The following is an 8,210-nucleotide window of genomic DNA, read 5'->3' on the forward strand; positions in this document are numbered from 1 at the left end:
GCAGGGCACGGAGAGCAGGGCGCGGAGAGCAGGGCACGGAGAGCCGGGCACGGAGAGCCGGGCGCGGAGAGCAGGGCGCGGAGAGCCGGGCAAGGAGAGCCGGGCAAGGAGAGCAGGGCACGGCGCCCTGCCGCAGGAATGAGCGCTTGGTCAATTATCAAACGCCCCAGGGAGGAAGGCCGATGCTCTCACCTGGTTATTCAAATCCTGCTGCGGGAAGGAGGTGCCTCTTCGCCCCGTCCCGCCGAAGCCGGAGGGGAATTCGGGGCGCGGTGACTTGAACCTGACAGTCCCCTTAGGTAGGGCGTGGGAGGCAACTCAGGCACAAAACATTTGCATCGGCCCAAGAGGGAAAAAACGAGACCAAGATGGGTAAACCTCTACCGAAGTGAAGAGGAGAGCAGTGTCCCGCAGGTCCCCTCCCCACAGGAGGAGAACGGGGCAATGCCCCTGCAATAACAGCCCAGCAATGCCCCAGCTCTGACATTCCTTCCCACCCTGTGGGACCCCCACTCACTTCCCTGCTTTTTCTTTTCAACAAGTGTCACTAATAACCCAGAAAAGCACATTTGTTGTGTATCCAATTAATAGACCAGACTCAGTGCTGGGCGCTGCCTCTCACCTCCCACACCTTGTTTAATGGTGACACTATTAAACAGAGAAGACCCAGCTTTCATTTTATTGAGTCATCAGGGCTGTCCCCAAAATTTCTTCAGTACCAGAAGAGGTAGAAACAGCCAAAGAGCTGCAGCAGGCCTCAAGGCTTGCCCTTCATAAAAGCTGCACAAATGCTGCAGGACAGAGAAAGTTGCAGGTCCCGAGTTAAGCAGTTTTCCAGTCCATGTCAGGTTTGGATGACTGGCAAACCAACCCCACAGGAAGAAAAAAATATATTTGGCTTCACAGCTGAGAAACTTCAGTTTCTCCTGAAGGACATTATAAAGTTTTGAGCCAGGGGTTCCATTGTCACTCTTCTTGTGAGGTGTCACAGCATCTTTGAAACCCCACAGCAGCATCTGAGTCCCAGGCCTCTGGGTCTGGGGATTTCCACTCCAGGGACCCTGCCTGGGTGCTCCAAATAACACTTTATCCCCATGGGACCCATGTTCAGGAATGTGCAGCACCCTCAGGAATGCTCAGCCACTGGAGAAGGACTGCCCTCCTTCACCTCAACCCTTTACCCTGTATTTACAATGATATCATTTATCCTGAAGACAAACCAGGTCTGACTTTAAGCTGTACAAGATTGAAGGCCAGTTCCCAGCTCTTCCCCAAATTCCTTTCCATGGCCAGGCCCCCAGCTGCAGTGTGGGATAACCCCACTGCCAACCCCACTAATTTTTGCTTGCGAAATCCGTGGGGCAGGGACTTTCCTATGCACCCAGCAAGGAAGTGTCACAACAAGGGCCCACAATTAGGCCCTGTAAAACAATCTAATCATGTTACAGAGGAAAAGGAATGGCTTGTGCATGAGTAAAAATGAGAGTGAACTTTGGGTTCCCCAAGACCCGGGGAAACCCGATGGGAAAGCGTGCAGATCTCTCCATCTTTGCTGCCTGCCTGTTGCTTTTCTCTGCAAAAGCCCAGCAAAAGCAGCCTGGCTGTTTGGAGCAGAAGGCTTTATCAGCAGATCAGAAGTCCTGGAGGAGCTGGTCCTGCTGCTGCCCCCGGGAAATTCAAGGTCTGGGACATTCTGCTGCTGCTGTCCACTCCCTGCCACGCCTGGGGCTGGCCCCTCGGGTTCCTCCTCCACTCCCCTGGGTTGTGTAATCACCCCAGGGCTCTGCACAGCACAGCCCCAGGGTCTTGGGGTGATTTCCCAAAGACAGGGAGGTCTCAAGGATCCATGCATGTGCTATGGTGAGTTGGGGTGACAGGAGATGACAGGCCAGGCCCTGAGATGAAGGCAGGGCTCCGAGCCTTTCATACAATGGTCTTGCTGTCAGCTCCATCCCGAGGAGCAAATAATACTTTACCAATTGCATGTTCCCACATTTCTATGACATTTAAGACAAGTCAATGATTTTTGGCTCGCTGATGAGGCCAGGGAATCACTCAGAGCTCATCTCAAAGCTCCAAAGCACGTTTAGCCATGAAGAAGGAAGGTGCCTCTGTGACAAAGCTCCCGTGGCACCTCCTTGGTTGCATATCCCGGGGTCTGGCCTAGGGGCATGAGAAACTGCAAATCATGGTAGCAGCCTCACTGCAGGGGCAAAGTCTAAAATTTCAACAAATTATTTGCCAGCCAGGTTTCCCCTTTGGCATCCTGGCTGTGGCCTGGGAGCTGCAATGACAAATAACTGTGTGTTTCTGCTGCTGGCTGATGGAAATCTTGCTGTCTCTCTCATTTAAGCCTCCAGCAAAACCCAGCCATGGTGAGGCAAAGCCCTACAGGTCCATTTTAGAGCTGAGGGAAACTGAGGCACAGAAGGACAAACCACGCTGGCAGCATTTGGTCAAAGCCAAGTGGAGCCAGAGCCAGCTCAATGTTCTTTCAAGAACCCACGTGAGCAGTGACCTGTATAACAGATTTTGCACAAAGCAGGGATTGGAATTTCAGCCTTTACACTCACATACTCCAAATATTGGTGATTATTTCCCCTAAAAAAATACATAACTTTTAGGAAAGAGTAATATTTGCTCAAAGCAATGTTCCTGGATGATATATCTCAAAGCACAGATGCCAGTTCCTCTTTCAAAAACACTGTGGGACTCTGTGTTTTAATGGAAATCGTTTTCTTTCTTCTTCACCTCCTTCATTTCCTTCCTTCCTTCCTCCCTCCTTCCCTCTTTCATCCTCTCCATTTCCTCCCTGTCTCCCAGACAGAGCCATAAAAATTAAAAAATACTATAGGAGAGCAATCCTGAACATTCCCTAAAGAAGATTGTATTTTTTCATAGAAATGTAATTATAAATTTATTACATTACGATAGCTGCTATGAAACATAAAAAACCCACACCGAAAAAAAACAACAAAAAAAATCAAATGTAAAATTTCTTGTTTCTTTTGACATCTACCATCCAAACCAAATATTCTTTGCTTGTGCCAGGGATCTCCCATTTCCCATTGACAGTTGTCTTTCAAATCCTGCCTGCTCTGGGTGCTTCCAGGAGAGAACCAGGAGCTACAACCGCTGTGAAAAGGGCATTTTCTTGGCTCAGTGTGCCACTGTGGGTAAAAGGCAGCAGAAAAAGGCAGCTCCTGCTCTGGGTTTTCATCTATCACAGCTCTGTACCCTGCTTCTCCTCTTTAAAAATGCCTTTAGACTGCCATGTATTTTCTTATTTATGTGTATTTTCTTATTTATGTTGAACACCCCCGTGCCAATGGCTTGGCAAAAGGCATCCACGGCCTTCCCTTGCCCTTAAGGCCAGCTCAGCAGCCCCACTGTGGCCTGTGGGTAATTCATGGGACATTCTGGATGGTGTTTTTTATCCCAGTTGATTTTGGGATGGAACTCTGGGCAGCATTCACTCCCTCCACTCCCTGTGCAGGGGCCTGATGCTGCTGCTCCTCCATCCAAGGGCAGCTCTGGGGTCTCTCCTCTGTCCACTGTCCCCCCTGAGCTCCCTGCTCCTCTGTCCCTGCCACCAGGAGCTGCCAGGGCTCTGACAGCACCTTCACATCAGCCTCAGGCCCCACAGCCTGGGAAAATCAGGCTGAGAAAACACCAACATGATCCACCCTGCCTGGGAGGGCTGGGAGGAATCAAACCAAAAATCCCTGCAGCAAGAAGAAACCCCACCTGCCTCTGCTTTGCCTTACTGCATCTGTGATTCCCCCTGGCTCTTCCATCTGCTCAGAGGGAATTCTGCACCCCCAATCACCTCTGAGCACGGGGGGGAAGCGCTGCTGCATTGCTGGAGTGGCAGATAGGAAGGTTCCCAATGTGTGTGATGCTCAGAGAGGGAGAAAGGAGCTGACTTTGCTCTGGATATTCCCTCCTGCCCAGGGATATCGAATGGAATGAATAATTCGCTATCCGATCATCTCTAATCTTCATCCCATAAAATCGGCAGCAAGCTGGGAGGGTTTTTGAAGCCTCCAGCTGCATTTGCTGATAAGACATGAGGCAGGAAAGATTGGAAGCCCATAAAAATGATAATCTCAGGCTTCAGTGTAACTTGGTGGAAGGGTTTTCTCCTGTCCTTTCATTAAGGATGGATTTCATGATCTCCCTTAAATAACAACAAGCCTCCTCACGAGGAATCTCCTGCCTGAAAACTGATTGCATCGTCATTAGGAAATAGGAGACCAAGAAGCCAAGAGAAAATAGATGGAGCACAGCTGAGCTCCAGGCTAAGGCCGAGGGGCGGGAGGAAAAGAGGGAATTGGAAGTGATTTCTGACCACAGAGAGGATCTTCAGGCATTGGGGCTCTGCCTAGGAGACTCAGGAGCTGGCACCGCTTCAAACTGCTGGGCACAAGCCTGACCATGAGCCTGGATGTGGAGCAAAGCCTCATCTTGCACCTCCTTGGCATGAAGAGAAATATCATGTCCCATTTCAGTGTGATTTGATACAGCATCCTCTACACCAGCCCCAAATTCAGTGAATCTGGAGAGAAGAAGGGAAAGGAAAAATCTCAACTTAGCAACCATTTACATGTGAATCTAAACTATGATGGACAAAAGGAGGGGAAGGGAAAGATGGCTGGTTTGGTGAGGGTGGAAAGTTTCAGGAAATAATTGCCTCAGATGCCAGAAAATTAGGAAAAAATAGAGGGGAAATAGGAGAAAATTAAAAATGTAAACTATAATCAGATGTTAAATTGCTTTTCTTCAGCTAATTGAAATAATGTTTTCTCTGCTACCCACCACTCTACCCCTTTCAGATGCTAATCCCTATCAAACATGGACTTACAATTACAAATTCATAGGCATTTTTCCCAGGAGCAGAAATTGCTTTGCCCTGTAACCTCTAAGATGAGGTCTTAATAGGAATTCACGAGCAGCCTCTGGTAAAGCTTCATTAGCTGGAGAGAATAGACAAGGGCAAGTTGCAGTGCTCCCTAACCACTCTAGGGAAAAATTAATTTAAATTACTTTGTAAAGTAACAAGGCCAGATAATGTGTTTCCTTCTTGGATTATTGTTTTCCAACACCCTAATATGGGGACAGATTAGGTTACTTTGTCTGTCTTGATGGTGGTCCGTGCTAAATTGTGATTTATGGAGTGCAGAAGCCTTTGGAAACACTGACCCCTTGGGCCAGAGCTGGATGGGGCTGGGGCAGGGACCTGGCAGGATCTCACCAGGCTGTTGGGGGGCAGGGGAAGCACCTCCAGCACAACTTCCACACAGCCTGGGAGGGAATCTCAGCTATTAAAGGTGGCACTCCAGCCTTTCCCTGGTTGGAAACTGATCCAAGAGCCCTGCTGCTTTGGGGCAGCTTTAGATTTGTTTCCTGGAGGCCATATCCTAAGCAATGCTGAGTTCTGTGTTTCCAAGGGCTGGACCAGCATGGAAAACCTCTTCCAGAGGTCCCTCAGCAAAGCTGCTGCATGGAACTGATTCCCAGCCACTAAAACCTAAAATGCACTAAAATATGCTGAAAATCAAGCCTGCAGCCCCAGGAGGGAAAGGCTGTGATTTCACACATCCCCTCCAGCCCTTGCCAAGCCCTCCCAAAAAGAGTCATAATTCTCTTGCCCTGGCACCAGGCTGGGTGTTCTTCATGCTGGGGTGGGTTTATGGAGCTTTGCAGAGAGCCAGGCAGGGGCTGTGGGGAGATGTGGTGATAAAGCCTTGGCAGAGGGGCTGGGACTCCTCTCAGCACCCTGGGCACTGCCAGCTCCAGGCATTTTTCACCTGAGCCTTGTCACACAGAATGGGCCAGTCTGGCTGAACCCTCAGGGATTGGAGCATCATTCAGAGAGGAACAAAGAGTGCAAAGGGCCTTTGGGCAACAGACAGCACAGATCATCTCTGCTGATTAAATAGGTTCCCAGCTGATGTGGGAGTCCTAGGAGACCAGCCTGAAGCTGGGAAGATTTATGGACAGCTACCTGAATTGGAGAGGGAATGTATTGATTTTATTCCTGGCATCTGAAGGGATAACTGCTGTTTCTCAGAGCAAAGAGGGCTGGTGAAAGATGCATTGAGACAGAGGGATGGATAGGTAGGTAGAGGGAACAAGGGCAGAAATCCAACCCATCTAATAATTTTTTTGTCCCCGCTTACCTGGGGGAAGATAAAAACCCCATGTCACTACTTTCTGTCATTCTCCCATCCAAAACAAGACTATAACCCCCAAGGATGCAGGTTTATAACATCCCAGCTTCTGCAGTCACTTGATTTTTTTTCCTCCCCATCAGCAGCCCACTGCTGTCCAAGCTCTGACAAATTCTGGACCACCTTTGCTGCTGACAAGCCCCGTGTTTTGACAGGTCCCAGCACAGTTAAGTGTGCTCTTCAGTCTTAACTTTGCTGTCTCACAACAGGCAGGACCAAGCATCCTGGAAGGGAGAGGAGCAGCAGGAAAGGCCAGGTCCCATGAGCAGGATAACTCTGCATGACTGTCTGGGTCCCCAAGGGTAGAGAAAAGCCTGCATTCAGTAGGGCACCCCTGCTCAGCACCACCTGAGGAAGGTGATTTCCTTCCTCCACACATCCTTACCGGGAAAAAGAAAGTGCCCTTGGCAGAGGGAGGAGCATCCCCAGCACAGGAAACCATCCTGAGCATCCTTGAACTCTGGGCTGCAATCAACCAGAGCCCTGCCGGCAGGCACCAGCCCTATTTCCATGGTCAGCAGCAGAGGCAGCAGGTTTTCAGGTGGCGTCTCTCTTCTCTTCCTTCTCAGAACCAGGGCAAAAACCTGGAATGTGAAGGGGAAAAAAATAACGGGACCATCGGCAGTAAGTGAAATGAACCTAGTAACCTCCACTTCTTTTCAACGAGCTCCAGTTGTTGCTTTACAAGTGTACTCCAACCCTGGCGAGTGCCAAACAAAAGCTCCCCTCTCCTTCTCCCTGCCTGCTAAACAGCCTTTTTATTTCAGCGAGCTGCATCTGCTGGGTGGCAGCCGCGATTACCATAACACAAGGGTAGGATTTGGCCGGAATGCTTCCCCCTCGGCTCTACAACAGGCGGGAGCCTTGGGCTACCAGGAAAATAAAATGAAAAATAAAGGGCAGGGGAAAAAAGATTGAATGCATGAAGTCACTTTTCTGGCAGCCACCCAAGCAAGCAGATGCAGGTAATGGAGGAGAAGGGGAAATCGTCCTCGTTTCCTCAGAGCAGCGACTTCTGCTGCTGGGAAAGGGAGTGGGAGGGACATGGAAAGGCCAGAGGGATTTCATGTGAGTCCAAGACCTGAAAAAGGCATTTCTCAGGGTATAATGAAGTTAGAAGAGCTTTTTGGGAGTCTTAACCCATTCCTGAAGCTTTGGAGGCTGCTGGCCTCCCCAGGATGCTGCTGCAGACACCCTGAGAGGGGGACAGGGATCCAGGGCTCCTGCAGAAGGGACAGGATTGATGGGAAAGGGCTGAACAATGCCAAACTGTGCCGATGTGCCGCAGCAGCTCAGAACAGGCTCCTCTTGGATCCAGCCCTGAACAGGTTTTGAGGACAAAAGGCAAAGACCCCTGGGAGATGCCTTTGCCTGGGACTGAGGAGAACAGGTTGTTTCCAGGACTGGCGGGGCATTAATTAGAACTCAGTAATTAGCAGGGCATCGGCACAGCCACCGGTGCTCCCACTGGGGAATGTGAGTCTTCTCAGAGTCACCTCACCTCTGCTGAAATCCCAGGAGACTCGGCTGCCTGTGCTCGTCTGGCAGAGCCAACAGAGAGCTGGTGACCGCAGGCACAGAACCCACGGCCCTCAGGCTCCAGGGAGTGGGGACAGCATTGGGACCCCTACAGCCTGGCCGATCTGGGGTAACAGCAGCTGGCCCAAGCTGTCTCTCTACCTTTCTTACCCCAGAATACAAAATTCTGTAGGAAAATAGCTGCAGTGTTCAGATACAGCGGGTTTAACATAGCGATCATCGGTCAGCGGTAACCCCAGGAAGACCCGTAGAGGGTGAAGAGGGGAAAAGGAGAGGGAGGAATGGAGAAGGGGAGGAGCAGAGAACGTGAGGATGGGAAAGGACAGTCTTTAACACACTTTATTTGTAAAACATGATAAACACTAAACCCCGTTATGAGCAAACCCCGGTGCGGGCGCTGCGCTCCCGCGGGGCCGCTCGGGGCGGGGAGCGGCGCCC

Source organism: Geospiza fortis, unplaced genomic scaffold, assembly GCF_000277835.1.
Source record: "Geospiza fortis unplaced genomic scaffold, GeoFor_1.0 scaffold333, whole genome shotgun sequence".
NCBI classification, from domain to species: Eukaryota; Metazoa; Chordata; class Aves; order Passeriformes; family Thraupidae; genus Geospiza; species Geospiza fortis.